This window comes from Delphinapterus leucas, chromosome X (genome assembly GCF_059928025.1).
Source record: "Delphinapterus leucas isolate spDelLeu-1000000601 "Yukka" chromosome X, BTC_Dleu_Yukka2, whole genome shotgun sequence".
NCBI classification, from domain to species: Eukaryota; Metazoa; Chordata; class Mammalia; order Artiodactyla; family Monodontidae; genus Delphinapterus; species Delphinapterus leucas.
The window spans coordinates 25,757,991-25,774,898 of record NC_143150.1 but is presented as its reverse complement, the minus strand read 5'-3'; the positions used below and the strand labels follow the sequence as shown (position 1 = coordinate 25,774,898).

Here is a 16,908-nt window from a genome sequence, read left to right as displayed (position 1 = left end):
ATCATAAAGATCAGACCAGAAATAAATGAAAAACAAATGAAGGAAATGACAGCAAAGATAAATAAAACTAAAAGCTGGTTCTTTGAGAAGATAAACAAAATTGATAAAACATTAGCCAGACTCATCAAGAAAGAAATGGAAAAGACTCAAATCAATAGAATTAGAAATGAAAAAGGAGAAGTAACAACTGACACTGCAAAAATACAAAGGGTCATGAGAGATTACTATAAGCAACTATATGTCAATAAAATGGACAACCTGGAAGAAATGGACAAATTCTTAGAAAAGCACAGCCTGCCAAGACTGAACCAGGAAGAAATAGAAAATATCAACAGGCCAATCACAAGCACTGAGATTGAGACTGTGATTAAAAATCTTCCAACAAACAAAAGCCCAGGAAAAGATGGCTTCACAAGTGAATTCTATCAAACATTTAGAGAAGAGCTAACACCTATCCTTCTCAAACTCTTCCAAAATATAGCAGAGGGAGGAACACTCCCAAACTCATTCTACAAGGCCACCATCACCTTGATACCAAAACCAGACAAGGATGTCACAAAGAAAGAAAACTACAGGCCAAAGCACTGATGAACATAGATGCAAAAATCCTCAACAAAATACCAGCAAACAGAATCCAACAGCACATTAAAAGGACCATACACCATGATCAAGTGGGGTTTACCCCAGGAATGCAAGGATTCAATATATGCAAATCAATCAATGTGATAAACCAAATTAACAAATTGAAGGAAAAAAACCATATGATCATCTCAACAGATGCAGAAAAAGCTTTTAACAAAAGTCAACACCAATTTATGATTAAAAACCCTCCAGAAAGTAGGAATAGAGGGAACTTACTTCAACATAATAACGGACGTATATGACAAACCCACAGCCAACATCGTTCTCAATGGTTAAAAACTGAAACCATTTCCTTTAAGATCAGGAACAAGACAAGGATGTCCACTCTCACCACTATTATTTAACATAGTTTTGGAAGTTTTAGCCACGGCAATCAGAGAAGAAAAAGAAATATAAGGAATCCAAATCAGAAAAGAAGTAAAACTGTCACTGTTTGCAGATGGCATGATACTATAAAAAAAAAAGTCTGTGCACCTGCACCCAACTACATGTTTGCAATGTACCACAATGTTCATTGCAGCACTGTTTACAATAGCCAGGACATGGAAGAAACCTAAGTGTCCACTGATAGATGAATGGGTAAAGAAGATGTGGCACATATATACAATGGAACATTACTCACCCATAAAAAGACACGAAATTGAGTTATTTGTAGTGAGGTGGATGGACCTAGAGTCTGTCATTCAGAGTGAAGTAAGTTAGAAAGAGAAAAATACTGTATGTTAACACATATATATGGAATCTAGAAGAAAAAAAAGAAATGATTCTGAAGAACCTAGGGGCAGGACAGGAATAAAGACGCAGATGTAGAGAATGGAGTTGAGGACACGCAGAGTGGGAAGGGTAAACTGGGATGAAGTGAGAGAGTGGCACGTACATATATACACTACCAAATGTAAAATAGATAGCCAGTGGGAAGCACTCGCGTAGCACAGGAGATCAGCTCGGTGCTTTCTGCCCATCCAAAGGGGTGGGATAGGGAGGGTGGGAGGGAGACGCAAGAGGGAGGAGATATGGGGATGTATGTATATGTATAGTTGATTCACTTTGTTATAAAGCAGAAACTAACACACCATTGTAAAGCAATTACACTCCAATAAAGATGTTAAAAAATATAAATGCCTTTTAAAAATCTGAAATAAAGAAAAGAGTGTGTGCATGAGTACAAGTATGTTTAAGAGTGTGTGCATGAGTGTTTCAGTGTATGCGTGTTTGTGCATTTGTGTGGCTGTGAGCATGTTTGACTGTGTGTGACTTACTGGTTTAAATATGTGCTTGGAGATTAAATGCTATGTGCACTTTTATTTAGGCAGTCAGTAGAGTGTGCTCTAGCCTCAGCATAGAATGGGGGAAATGCCCCCCACCAAGTGTATCTGTAACACATCTATAAGATATTTGCATAAACACGCACAGAATTTATACCTTGCTTGAAAATTTGCAGGGAAAAAACAGCGATATTTAAATTTTGCCCCAGGATTTTGCACCTGGTTATATCAGTTTAATAGATGTAAATCAGCTGCCAAAGTTGGGAAATGTTCCTTCCCTGTTGCTTTAAAAATTTTTTTGGATTACTTTATTCTCTCTGGGCTCCTTATTCTTAATGACACATGTCACTTTCACAGCGACTGAGGATACTTTGAGATTGATAGTTAAGACTGTAATTAACATCGTTTCCACTTCAGACCACCTTGAGGGCGCCAGGCACATTTCTGGGACCAGATAGATGCCCCTTCATCGATACATTTCCCTTTTGTTGGTTAAAGTATGCCGCTCTAGAAGGTAGAAGGCAAAGTCCTAGGGGCCAAACCTACCATGTCATGAGTGCCAGGTTCAGTGCTAGAATCTTTACATACATTACCGCATTTAATCTTCATGGCAACCTTGCAAAGTAGTGTTAATTCCATGTTTGAGATGAGGTGTTGTTGCTCAGAGAGGTTAAATGAGTTGCTTAAGGTCATGTGGCTAATTAGGGGTGAGGCTGGCATCAAACTCAGTCTGTCTGACACTGAATTGTGTTCTTTGTATTACCCTGTGCTGAACCTTTTTGACTGAATCTGAAAGTATGACCTTTACAGAATTTATATCTTCCCTCCCTGGGCCTGGGGTTTATTTGATTGCCTGCTACTCTCTGGCCCTCAACTGCCTTCTCTAATGATGCCTAAAAACTTGATTGATATCAAGTTCACATCTATCTACCTTAGAGGTAATGAATAAATTCATGAACCATACTTCCAATGATGTTAAACCTATGTGTTTTTTTAAAAAATATTTATTTATTTTGGCCGCTCCAAGTCTTGGTTGTGGCACTCGGGCTCTTTAGTTGCAGCATGCAGACTCCTTAGTTGCAGCATGCCAACTCAGTTGTGGCATGCATGCAGGATCTAGTTCCATGATCAGGGATTGAACCTGGGCTCCCTGCATTGGGAGTACAGAGTCCTACCCACTGGACCACCAGGGAAGTACCTTGCTATGTGTTTATTTCAAAGTATACTGGCTTGATTACACTTGTTTTAGAAACTATTTACTAACCATTATGTGCCAGAGATATTACACCCATTTTACAGATACTGACATTGAAAATTCAAGAGGTAAGGTAATTTGCTTAAGACTACATAGCCAGAACCAGCCAGCTCTACAGTCCTGTTGACAGCCCTGGATGAGCTTTTCTGGCAAGGTCTGGGTAAGTCATTGGATCTAATCAAGCCTCATTTTCTTCATTTATAAAATGGGAATAACAGTACTCTCACTGCAGGACTGTTACAAAGATGAAAGGCAATATGCATATAGCATATTGAACATAATAGTTAATACGTGATAACAATTATCTGAGTCATTACAGTTAATGATGAGTATGGGCTTTGGCAATAAACAGACCTAGCTTCAAAGGTTCTGCCTCCAAATGGCTATGTGATCCGAGGCACACTGCTGAACTTCTCTAGGTTTTCATTTCCTTATCTATAAAATGATGATAGCATTCTATAGCACCTTTTCCCAAAGTGGTTCCAAAGAACACTTCTATCTCTGCAGGATATAAAGAAATGTTAGGTGAAACCTGGGTTTACTGATCAAAATTTTGTGGGAAGCTCTGGTAGACAGCTTTCCTTACGCAGGGAATTTTTAGAATCTATAACATGAGAATGTGCTTTGTGAATTTTCAAGTGGGAGCTAACATGTAGATTTCTCCTTTTACTTTTTCACCATAGAATGGTTTTTGTTTGTCTATAACATCTTGCAGTAAACAGTTGTACAGAAAATACTTTGGAAATACTGACTTGTCATGAAGATTAAATGGATAATATTTGTAAAGCACGTAGATAGTAAGAGCTCAATAAATGTAGTATCTTTGTCACTATTATTATTATCATAATCATCATTATAGTCATTAATGAGCCCCACCATGGTACAGATTACCTGGGCCAGAAAAGGTATGTCTAATACATTTGCAGAAATAGGGGGTCTTCCAACTTTGCAGACAGAGGTTTTTGTCTGCCAGATTAGGTTGAATTTGTCCAGTGTTGGTAGAAGCTTCAACAGACAATGTACTATATAATGATTATATTGGATGTATCTACCTATATAAATAGAGTCCTCAGAGTCACCAAAGTGTTCTTTGATGACCAGGATTTTTCTGGTACATCCCAGGCTGGAATTCCACAGGTAGAGACCCTGTTGTTACACTGTCTTTTCTGATTGGTTTAAACATGTTCATGAGACCTTGTGTTTAACATAGGTGTCTTCCCATATATGACAGTTTTGCCTCTTTCCCTCTCCACTTAGCTAAGAAACAATAACAACTACAACACTTAGCAGAGGTAAGGTGAACCGCTATTGAATGTCTGACTTATATACTGGACTGTCTTCCTTTTGGTCCTGATTCAGTTCGCTGACAATCTGGACCTTGTATATCTCCTGTCAAGGTGCACACAGTTTGCTTAGATATACAGCCCTTTTAAAATCATCTTTAAACTTTTATCCATTCTCTGCTCCTTTTGGTAGAATTAGTCATATCTTAAGAGTTGAATTCTAGGATGGTGGTGGATCCTATTGCTTTCTACCAGAAGTCTTCAGGGACTATGTGGGTTGCTTCCCCAGGAACCAATCTTTTAGAGAGAGATACATTTTTAGCGGGAGATGTATTAACCCAAAAGGAAATTTCCTCACACATAAAAAATGTTTTTATGCACCAAACCTGCTGGTACTGAAGAGTAGGATGTGGGATAAATGTACAAGAAACTTTGTCTGTATCTAGCCTGGAGGCCAACATTATAGATTTTATTTGCTATATAGGATTATTGACTAGGATTAGCTTCTCTTTCTCACTACCTTGCTTAGATGGATATTACGAAACAGGCAGAAATTAATAATTTTGTCACTCTTTTAACCCTTGGTATAGCTGTTCTAGAGCTTTCTTGCATTTATGTTTGGACTAACAATGCCAGGAGGCTGAGAGGATTGAGATGGACTGGGAGCTATCACACTCCATTGATTCCCAAGGACCGTTTCAATCCTTCCCTCATGGTCCTTAAGCGAGGGACATCTCTCATTATGAATGGGTTGATGATAATTAAAATGGATACACTCTCTGTCTCTACTGTCCTAGTATCTGGTTTGCCAAGAATGCTGGATAGAGAAAAACAAACGTGGTGACCTTCCTAAATAAAAAGAGGCCATTGGATTTTTATCAAAGTCAAGCTGTGTTTATGAAAAGCTTATTGCTAAGTAAAAACTCAGATTTCATATGACCTTGTGGAAAGATCTGAATTTGGTTGTTCCGTAAAGAGGCCAGGGTCTGTGGTAGTTACACAGGTATGTACTTAGAGAGCAAGGTCATGGCATCTCAGATGACAACTGACAACTTGGTGATCCCGAGCCACCTCTGTCTATGTTTTAGTAATTCCCCCTTATATAGCACACATGATTTTTTAAACAATCAAGCTAAATAAAGCAGCTGAGGAAGATTTCATGGTTGAAGAACCACCCAAGAGCCACTCTGAATGACAAGCTCTAATCCGTGCCAGTTTGTTTATTATCTCTATAGGTTTTCTGGCTGGACTCAAGAGTGTTCTAACTCATTTTATGACGTAAAAACTCTTTCGTCCATCCAAGTTAGAAACCTATTACTTCATTAGACATATTATTTAAAACATATGCTGGTTTCCTTCTTGAGAGATTAAAAGTTTGGGCTTCACAGGCCTATGTTCTATACAAGAAGTAGGTTATCATTAGGCATTTAATTATTCTACTGTCGTCCCACATTTGTATTCTTTATCATATTTTGCAGAACTCTGAGTATAATGACTTGATGCTTCTCCTGTCTTAGGAAATATAAGTATAAGCATTCATTTATACTTCTTTCTTATGGGTTTACTGTTATAAACTAGAACTGGATTTAATAATGGTTACCCTTGGTGTCTTAGTGCCAAAAAGGATTGTTGATCAATTATACTAAAACCCAAGTCATCGTTTTTGGTAAACCCTTTTCCACATATAGCTGACTTTGTTGACAATCCTATATTACAAGGTACTTATTCAAGTTACCTTGCTATCTGAATATGTTCAGTTTAATTTGGAAGATACATTTAGTTATATTATGTTCAGTTTAATTTAGAAGATACATTTAGTTATATTTTCCAGGCTAAACTTAATACTGCCATATGCTAGAGCAATGCTGTCCAATAGAAATATAATGTGAAACTCAAATGCAAGCCACAGATGTAACTTTAAATTTTCTAGTAGCCACATTAAAATATTTTTAAATACAGGTGAAATTAATAATATATTGTATTTAACCCAACATGTCAAAAATATTATCATTTCAACATGTTATCAATACAATAACTAATAAGGAGATACCTTAATTCATTTTCCATACTAAATCTTGAAGAGGATCCGTAGGTGAAGTGTCTCACTGTCCCAATACAAAGAAAGTTTCATTTCCATTGAGCTATGGGTTTGGCTTTATGTTGAGGACATGGTGAGTCATGGAAGTGATCTTGTTGCCCTGGTGTGTTGGTTGGAAGCTAGAAAACTACAGTGAAATTTGATGTTATTTAGCTGTGCACATGGCTTCCTTAAATAAAGATTACATTTCTTGGCTTCCTTTGCATCTAGGTGTGGTCACATGATTTAATTATTGGTCAATGAGATATAAATAAATGTTCCCAGCAGCAGCATCAATGAAGTCTCCTTAAAAGAGAGGAGACAGGCCCTTTTCTCCTCCATTCTTTCACCTTGCCTGAAATGAAGATGTGGTGGCTGGAGCACTGGCTGCCATTGTGTACTATGAGGATAAGGGTCCCATCTTAGGGATACTAGAGGTGTGAGCCAGCAGAAACTTTCTTTCTGGAGTCATCATATAAGCCTTGGTCTGCCTACCTCTAGATTTCTTTTGTGTGAGAGTAAGGTCAAAGTTGTATCTTGTTAAACCTACTCTCTTTTTTGCCTCCCCTGAGGGAGGTATTTCCTGTTACTGAACCTAATCTTAGCAGACAGATCAGGAATATAAATTTTCCTTGAATGTGATTTTATGATGAATAGCAGGACTTAAAGTAAAGGGAGTGAAGAGATAGAATAAATACTTTTTAGCCAACTTTTCAGTGAAACATCTATTCTACAAACACAAGAAATAATACCATTTGGGAAGGGACCAAAAAAAATGTAATGACTTTGGAATAGAAAAAATTTTCATACTCCTTTAAATTAATTCAGCTTTACCACGTCTGAAAATGAATTTCTTTGAGACAGCTACTAATCTATCTTCTACTTACAAAAGATTTGTCTTTGAAATGTGTCTTTACAATGAGAATTGAAATATAATGACAATAATGGCTACCATTTATTATTATAATTTAATGTCTACTATGGGAGAAGCACTATGCTAGGTGTTTCAGATATATTATCTCATTTAACCCTTACAACTACCCTACAAAGTAAGAATTACTTCCCCATTTTACAGGAGAGGCTCGAAGAAACCAATTAACTTACTCAAGGTCACACAGCAACTCTTAGAAGCAGAGCTGGGATTTGAGTTCATTTCTGTCTGAATTTTTCTATGCTGAATCTCTGATGATTTTCATAACACTGTTTTTTTTTTCCAACACTGGCTCAGATCACTTTCATCAACCTACTTCTCCCCTAAATCATAACATTCTGATAGTCAAGGAAGAGACAGATGCTGGGATCCTGCCCTGTATATATGCTCATTGCCAATTTTCCAGAGATTCAGTGGCAGTGCTGACAAAGGAAAGGTAACATCTGTTGAATTTGAACAAGGCTCTCTGAATGGTATATTGGACAAAAGGTCTAAACCAGAAATCACGAGACTTGTCTCTCATATTAACTATATGTCTAATTAGCTACTTGACCTTACACAAAATCATTCAACCTTTCTGGGCCTCAGTTTTCTTTTATAACAGGAAGGGCAAACCTAGGTGATCTCTAAGATCTAATCTAGTGTCAATATTCCATGATTATGCCAAAAGTCTGTCAAAGGAGAAATAAACAAAGATGGTTGGAAATGAAAGCAGGCAGTAGTATTTAGAATGCTTTATCTCTCACTGCTTGACATGCAGAATTCAATTTTAAAAATGAATGGACCTAGCAGAGAACCGTGGGAAGCTCTCTTTGATTGTTGAAATTGTTTATTCTTGACTCTACCGTTAACTTTGACTGCTATGGCTTCAGAAATATCTTTTGAACAATACTTCTCAGAACATTCTTCCAATGCATACTAACTGAACCATTTTGCTAGCTGGAATAAACTCTTCTAGGTTTGTTGGACACTAATGTGTTCACACATACCACAGTAGAAAAAATTCTTGATTTAATTAGAACTTAAATATTTTTTCTCCACTTAAAGTGAAAAACGTTAATTATTAAAAATAAATTGAAATGCAAATTTAGCTGAAAAACACATTTTGCAGGTGTATAAATTGAGATCCATAGTGGCTGATTAGCTTAAGAGTATATGGAGAGTCAGAGGTATGCCAGTACACCAGAGGCATCTGCTGATCTGGGTGACCTAGAGTTCTGGTGAGGGTCCAGAGTGGGAAACAGATTGTTAGCTGAACCTTGGGCCTGCACAGGATCAGGGATCCATATTAAAACCAATCTAGATGAAAATGTGCCTTGCAGAAACAGACTAGAAGGAAATAATCTGTCTCAGGCTTGGGTCTGAGGATGTTAAATAACAAGCCTCCTCTGATACTTCATGGTGACTAGCCAAGTTTCATGTGGGTTTGGGGCCAGAATTTGTACCATCTGGATGGTCCGAAAAACTGTAACCTGAGATTTTTAATTTAAACTTTAAATTAGGGCTTCCCTGGTGGCGCAGTGGTTGAGAGTCCGCCTGCCGATGCAGGGGACACGGGTTCGCGCCCCGGTCTGGGAAGATCCCACATGCCGTGGAGCGGCTGGGCCCGTGAGCCATGGCCACTGAGCCTGCGCGTCCGGAGCCTGTGCTCCGCAACTGGAGAGGCCACAACAGTGAGAGGCCCGCGTACCGCAAAAAAAAACCAAAAACAAACAAACAAACAAACAAACTTTAAATTAGTACAAATAGTTACCATGTTGTACACCTGAAACTAATATAATATTGTAAGTCAACTATACTACAGTAAAAAAATAAAGTTTGCCCTGATCTGTAGTGTAGACAGGTTCTGACAGAAACAAACGTAAATCTTCCCCAGACTCAGAATTTAAACATATTTGAACCAACAATTAAAAAATAAAAGAAACAAAAAAGCAAGCCATCATATACAAGAGTTGACAGAAACAAGAAACCACAGACCCAGACCCACAAAGCCTTAACATGATCTATTTCCAAATACAGCATATAAAATAACTATGTTTAGTATGTTTAAAGAAAAGAGAGTAAACAAAAACAGGATTAAGGAGCAAGAAATTGCCAAAAATTAATGAGGCATATTTGAAAAAAAACTAAATTAAAATTTTAGAAATTAAAAGAAATCACTGAAATTTAAAATCTAATGGAAGGGTTAACCATCATAATAAACACAGATGAAGAGATATTTAGTGAGCCAGAAGACAAATTTGAAGAAATCACCTATAAAACAACAGAGAAACAAAGAAATGTAAAATCGGAAAAAGAATAAAAGACATAGAGACCAGAGTGGGACAGTCTAATGGAACTTCTGAAAGGAGGTAACAGAGAAAGTGGGAAAATCAAGATTCGATGAGATGATGACTGAACATTTTCTATGATTTATGAAAGACATGGGTTCTTTTCTTTTTTAACATCTTTATTGGAGTATAATTGCTTTAAATGGTGTGTTAGTTTCTGCTTTATAACAAAGTGAATCAGTTATACATATACATATGTTCCCATATCTCTTCCCTCTTGCGTCTCCCTCCCTCCCACCCTCCCTATCCCACCCCTCTAGGTGGTCACAAAGCACCGAGCTGATCTCCCTGTGCTATGTGGCTGCTTCCCACTAGCTATCTATTTTACATTTGGTAGTGTATATAAGACATGGGTTCTTATATTCAAGAAGCTCTGCAAGTCACAAGCAGGATAAAAACAAAATTAATCCACACTGATCCTTAGGATAGGACACTGGGCTGTGAATTCTATTGCCAGCCTCAACTCTGAAGCATACACAATAAAGTAAGTTTTTCCCTGTGTCTCACAGCAAATTAGTTCCTTCAGTTATAAAATGAGGAAACTTATTACCAACCCTGCTTAGACCTTATGGATGTTACGAGAGTAATAGAAACCTGTTTGCTAGGTTATTGGGAATGTGGAAGTACAAGTACAAGTCAAGTTCTTTATAGCAGAGGCAAGTACCCATTCAGAATTTCTATGAGCTCCACCTTATTAAGTTTCCAGGTAAAAATGTATTGTCCTTACTCTTTAATGAAGGACTAATCTCTGTCCTTCCTATGCCTCTTCTTCTTTCCAATGACTCAGAAGAATACATGTAGAGCAAATCTCTGGAACAGTCCTGGAGGTATCTTGTATCATTAAAGCTCAATATGCAATCCACATTCTAATAGTGACCCCGGCTTATGGCCATAATAATGAAATGAAGAAAATGGATACGTAAGTATTTGGAGAAAAAATTAAAACCAACAGATAAACGCAGGAAGTTTTAATTACAGGAAGGAAAGTATCCTTCAGTTTATTTGGGGGAGATGTATGGGGTGCTCTTCAATATCTCTAATCATTTGATTTTGCACAGGACTGGGACAACTTATCCTGATCCTTGCCCATGTCCTGGCCACCGACTGTGCACAATTGATTTCTGGCTTCCTTCGAGCTCTCTCAGCCATCTCCACTAGAGAAGCAGGTGACAGGTCAGACTGTGGAGGTGTGCACCCAGGTGGCCATTTGTCCTGCAGGATCTCACCTACAGGGCCAAATACACCTTCTAGATACACCCTTTTCTGGGTCTGTTTTCATTTCATGTAGATAAATGTGAATTGAGAAAAATGCCAAATAGAAAATGAACTGGAATTCAGAATAAGACTTTGGGTAAATGAGATGAATGCATTTAATAGTGAAGCACAGAATTTTCCTGTTTTCTTTTGATGCCCCTATCGGTCTGTCCCAACGCATTCCTTATTATTAACTGTACTTTAACCATGTAAGTAAGCATGCATCTTCACACTCATGCTTACTTAATTACATTTTCATGCTTCATAGTTGCCACCTTATTTTAATATATGTCCCTGGTTTGAAAAACAATTTTAAAGCTTTAATGTCCTGGAACAGTCAGCAGAGTTAGCTCAGATTTACAGAGAGGAAGCTGCAAATGTACCTCCTTTTTCAAACTTGTCAAATTGTCAAAAGTTTCGCTGGATTTTTGCATTGCAGCCTGCTAATGATGGCAGAACAGGCATGGTTTTTATTGTCTCAGAACAGAATGTAAAAGACGTATTTTGAAAACATTTGATATTTGATGCGCTTTGAATCACCACACTGTGTATATAATCTTATGGCTATTAAATGAACTCTCTTTTATAAAAATAAGGGATTTTTGAATCTGAGAATATTTTGGGGTTCAATTTCTATTTTCACTTGAGACAAAAAAACTTAGGGGGTGTCAAACCATCTCTGAGTAGGATGTGTTGCTAGGAAATCATGATAATCGTATGATTTTTTTTCCATTTCATATCTACCTCTCAAAAATATTTATGTGGATTCCATCTTACACACTTAATTTGAATTGAAATTCTATTAAGGATGCTCTTGGGTTATATTTCTAGTGTCACCAATGAACTTCATTTACTGATTCAGTAAATCTACAGTTAATGTTTTGACCTCACTGTAGTGTTAATGGTGTAGCCACTATGTTTCAAGCAGGGGTTTGTTTTATTAAATCAATCAAATCAGAGTCACCTTAAGGTTTACCCTTTATTTTTTTACTGAGTAGAAAAAGAATTACTTTAAAATAAATTTGATCAGAGGTTGTCATACTTTGAATGCAAGTTAAAAATAATTAGGAATTAGTCATAAGCCTTTTGTCCCTGTACGCTAAAAAGTACTTCCCATCATGTTTTGGTGACTAGTTGTCTATATTTGAGCTTTTCTTTAAGTCCAGGGAATTTGTAGCATTATAATATATTAACATTGTTTACTAATTAATAGAAACTTTTCTTCTGAGAACTCAGCTACTGTGCCTAAGAAATTCAAGTGTGTTCCCCGAACTGAAGAGGGAAAAGTACCTGCAATCCTAGGTTCCTAATCTGGGTACATTGATTATCTCTTTTCTACTGAGATACTTAATGGTAGTTACTTTATATATGAGTGGATTTTTCTCTTCAGTGGCATGATGAATGACTATATCGTTGTGCCCGCAGCATGTACATTAGATTTTGAACAAAGCTTCTTTATCAAATGGCAGGTACAACCCTGCTGTTACTGTAATATCTGTAGGAAAAATACAGCGTACGCACTAATCATTTCAAATGGCCTAATCAATACCTGGAAATTGCAGGAAAGTGATGCATTGTATATGATAGGTATGTAGAATCTGATGAAAATCTTTTGATTATTGGCACTTTCAATAAAGGGGAAAACAAATAATGTTTTAAAAGCATATGATACTTGTGTAATCAAGGAAAGTTTTCCTAGCAATAATAATTATATGAGTCTTTTACAACTTCCTCCTCTAATTATCCGTTTTATTAGTAGATGCATATCACCATCCATCAGGCAACACTTAAAAACATAACGAGACATTGTTATATATACACATGTATATGTGTGTGTGTGCATATATATCTCTACAAATAGAGGTAGATTCTCAAACAGTATGGTCTATATATCAAAGTATGTTTGTCCTTATAATGAAAACAAAACTATTTACAATTAATATTTCCTCACCATAAACAATATGGAGTTAAGAGAGTTTATGGACTACATCCATGAACCATTCATAATCAGTGTCAACAGCTCAATAAACAGTATCAAGAATCATAGATCTCAGTGTTGAAAGGGGCCTCAAGGGTCATTTGGCTAATCTTCTACCATTTCAAAAACGAGGCAGCTGAGACTCAAAGAAGTTAAATTAGTTACTCAAAGTCGCTGTGCTGTGAATAGACACACAGGTGCACACGCACAAATACACACACGCAGTGTCATCTCTCTGATGGACAAGATGGCCACATGTCATAGGATAGCCTGAAAACAAATATCCTTATAACAAAGCCTCCTGGGATCTTCAGGAACTAACCCGGCTTGGAAGGGGTACATGATGATAGTACCTCAGATGATTTCTGTTATATAGCAAAAACAAAAAATATATAGCAAAATATATATATATATATATATATCTGAGGTTCAGAAATACTTCAGGGCGTAATGTTCCATCTCTCTAGCTGATTAATCCCGTTCTAAGATCCAGTATAATGAGAGGTAATCATGGTAGAAAGAGCAGAAGCTGTCCTCTCTTTGTGAATGCTTACCTTCTATGAGCTTTTGTGCTCCCCTTCAAAGACTATGTGACCAGGAGAAGCCAGATTTTATGAAAGACATGTAGTAGATGCATTTTACAATGCTGATATTAGAAGCCAAGGCCAGTACCTTCAGTATAGGCTAAATGTATTACTGAGATTTCATGGCAAGGAGTTCTATTTTAAGGGAGTATGATTTGACCTGCGGTATATCCAAATCTAAACTATGTTATAACTAGCTTCTATTGTATTCCTCTTGAGGTATTTTTAAAGACTAATGAGTTAACCTTTGTGAAGTACCATGAGACCTTCAGGTTAAAGAATCCTGTATCAAGTATCAATTCACTGCCACTAACAATACTCAGCGTACCTAGAAAACAGACTGAAAATAATCAGTAAACCATTCACTGCAGTCCCCTTGGTATCAGAGCAGCACAGTTAACATGCTAACAGCTAAGCGTCATGCGCTTAGAGGAAGAAAATGATCAATGGCAAAGAGCATATCCACCACCTTTGAAGTGACATGATCCATTATAAGAATCAGATGTTAAATTGCATCCTGTACTGAGCACACTCAATTAAAAGTCTGCACAGTGAGATCATCTCGATGGTTAAGTATGCTCTGTGGGAACAACCTTTATGGAGCTTAAAAATCACAGAAGGACTATTCATACCATGACACCGGAGATCTGGAAGGCATTTCCTCCCCCTATTTTTCAAGTTGGTAGTTTTATTAGGAAGCCTTTTTCCTGAAAGGCTGCAAAGTTTTGGATCATACTTATTCACTCTTTTGTTTCTTTGAGCAAGAGATGCTTCCAGTGTTTTTTCTACTGGGTCTAGAATGGATGAACGTGGCTTTAGTCTGCATTCTAATTTAGTCTACGTTTAGTCCACATTGTATCTGGACAAGAATGTATCATTCATGCACTTGATATTTGATGCCCTTCATCTCCTTGAACTTTCCCTTTTCAGTAAGCTAATCTATACACCTGAGTCCCTGGCTCCTTGTCTAACTCTTCCTTTGGTGGGGGTGAGGGTGGAGGCTAGAAGGAACGCTAGATGTAGAATGAAATCAACAGCCCTGGTTTCTACTTGCACGTTTGCAAATTAGCCAGGTCTATGGCCTTGGACAAGTCATTGAACCTCGCTGGTCCTCAGTTTCCTCGTGTTTCAAAAACTTGTACACTTCTTGTTCATCGTTTACTGTCTATCTCTCCCAGCCAGACTGCAAGCTCCACTAGTGCAGGAATCTTTGTATTCCTCACTGATGTATCCCAAGAGCTAGCACATGGCACATAGTAAGTGCTCAAGGAAAATTTGTTTAATAGAAGAAGTGTAGAGATATGTGGTTCAATGTTTCACAAATGTGGTAGCCTCTAGTTCACCTGTCTCAGCACCCTTAAGGATTCTAGTGCACTAAAGCCAGAGAGGCAAAGCAGTTTGCCCCTAGATGTGAGAGCTAGGGCACCATTCTAACCTCCTCATTTAATTGTCCATTGGCCAAACATTTATTGAGCCCCTATTATGTCCCTGTCATATATGTGGAATCTAAAATATGACACAAATGAACCTATCTACAAAACAGAAACAGACTCACGGACATATAGAACAGACTTGTGGTTGCCAAGGGGGGGTGAGGGAGGGATGGATTGGGAGTTTGGGATTAGCAGATGTAAACTATTATATATAGAACGGATAAATAACAAGGTCCTATCGTATAGCACATTCAATCTCCTGTAATAAACCATAATGCAAAAGAATATGAAAAAGAATGTATACATATGTATAACTGAATCACTTTGCTGTACAGCAGTAATTAACACAACATTGTAATTCAACTATACTTCAATAAAATAAAAAAAAATTTAAAAAACGACTTTTCCAAAGTCTTCTTGGCTGTAGGGTTTCTTCTCAAATAACCCATGCCCCCCTCTTTGTGCTCTGCAGTACATGGCCTTGGACACAGCCTAGCAATGATACCTCTTTATACATGGTGAATTAGGTGATGGGCTCCCAGAGGACAGTATAGTACAATGGTTCAGTGCATGGAGCGTGAAGCCAGAATACCTCAGTCCAAATTCTGACTCTGATACTTGTTATAGGGGTGACTTTGGGCAAGTTATTTAATCTCTCTGTGCCTCAGTTTCCTCATGTGTAAAGTGGGCCTAATTACAGTACTTATCTCATAGGGTTGTTATGAAGATTAAGTGAACATAAGTCCAACAATTAGAAAAGTGCCTAATACACAATACTTGTTATGTAAGTGTATGCTCTAGGCCATGATACTATATCTGACACATGGAAGGATGGAAGGTATTTAATAACATTTAGTAAATAAATTAATAATCAGGTTAGAGCTATACTGTACAGTCCCCTAATATGCAGTTACTTCCTTTTTGTTAACTATCTTCTAATTGTTCAATGTGTGTGCTCCACTAGCTCCTTGTGTGCAAGGACCACGTCCATCTTGTTCATCACTATATCCCCAGCACCAAGCACCATGCCAAGCACATAGTAGGCACACTATATTTGCTAAGTGTATAAATGAGTGATTTTTAAGATTTGCATTTTAGTTATTATTACACTGTCTTTAGCATTTTAATCATTTTCTGAAATTGTAAAATGCAATCCTTTCTCCCATATTATTTCTATGTGAGGCACAAAATTTTGTACAGTGAAGTATTAGGTTAGAATTAATTCCCTTAACAGAGCGATTCTCCTGTTTCTTTATAGTACAGGATTGCAGATTTTTGGTTCAAAACTATTTCAGGTGCTCACAGAGCACCTGTCCTTCTTGCTTATCACGTGCCATTTTACATCCGCAACAAAATTCATCAGCAGAGGCTTTGTAAGAGCTATTACTTATTAATTCTACTCACTTAATGAGCACATGGTCTGAGGATAAGAAAAAAATATATAAAGAACGATCCCTTATTTTTGGTTTAGGTGGAAAAACAAGTCACGTACTCAAATACCTACATCACAATGCCTTTTTTTTTTTTTTTTTTTTTTTTTTTCCCCCGGTACGCGGGCCTGTCACTGCTGTGGCCTCTCCCATTGCGGAGCACAGACTCCGGACGTGCAGGCTCAGTGGCCATGGCTCACGGGCCCAGCCGCTCCGCGGCATGTGGGATCTTCCCAGACCGGGGCACGAACCCGTGTCCCCTGCACTGGCAGGCGGACTCTCAACCACTGCGCCACCAGGGAAGTCCCACAATGCCTTTTTGATTCTCTAGCAATGAGTGCGATAGGATTTCAGAGGATCCTGTTGATGTGATCAGGAAAAGTTTTATAAAATGGCTAAAACTGTAGTTGGTCTGGGTGGATGAGTTGAATTTTCACAGGTGGAGA

At 37.7% G+C, this 16,908-nt stretch overlaps 1 protein-coding gene across 1 annotated transcript in view; it reads right to left on the bottom strand.

Annotated features, from left to right (window-relative positions):
• The window catches only part of TENM1 (teneurin transmembrane protein 1), a 353,672-nt gene that overhangs the window by 240,144 nt on the left and 96,620 nt on the right, over positions 1-16,908 (bottom strand). The window lies entirely within an intron of this gene.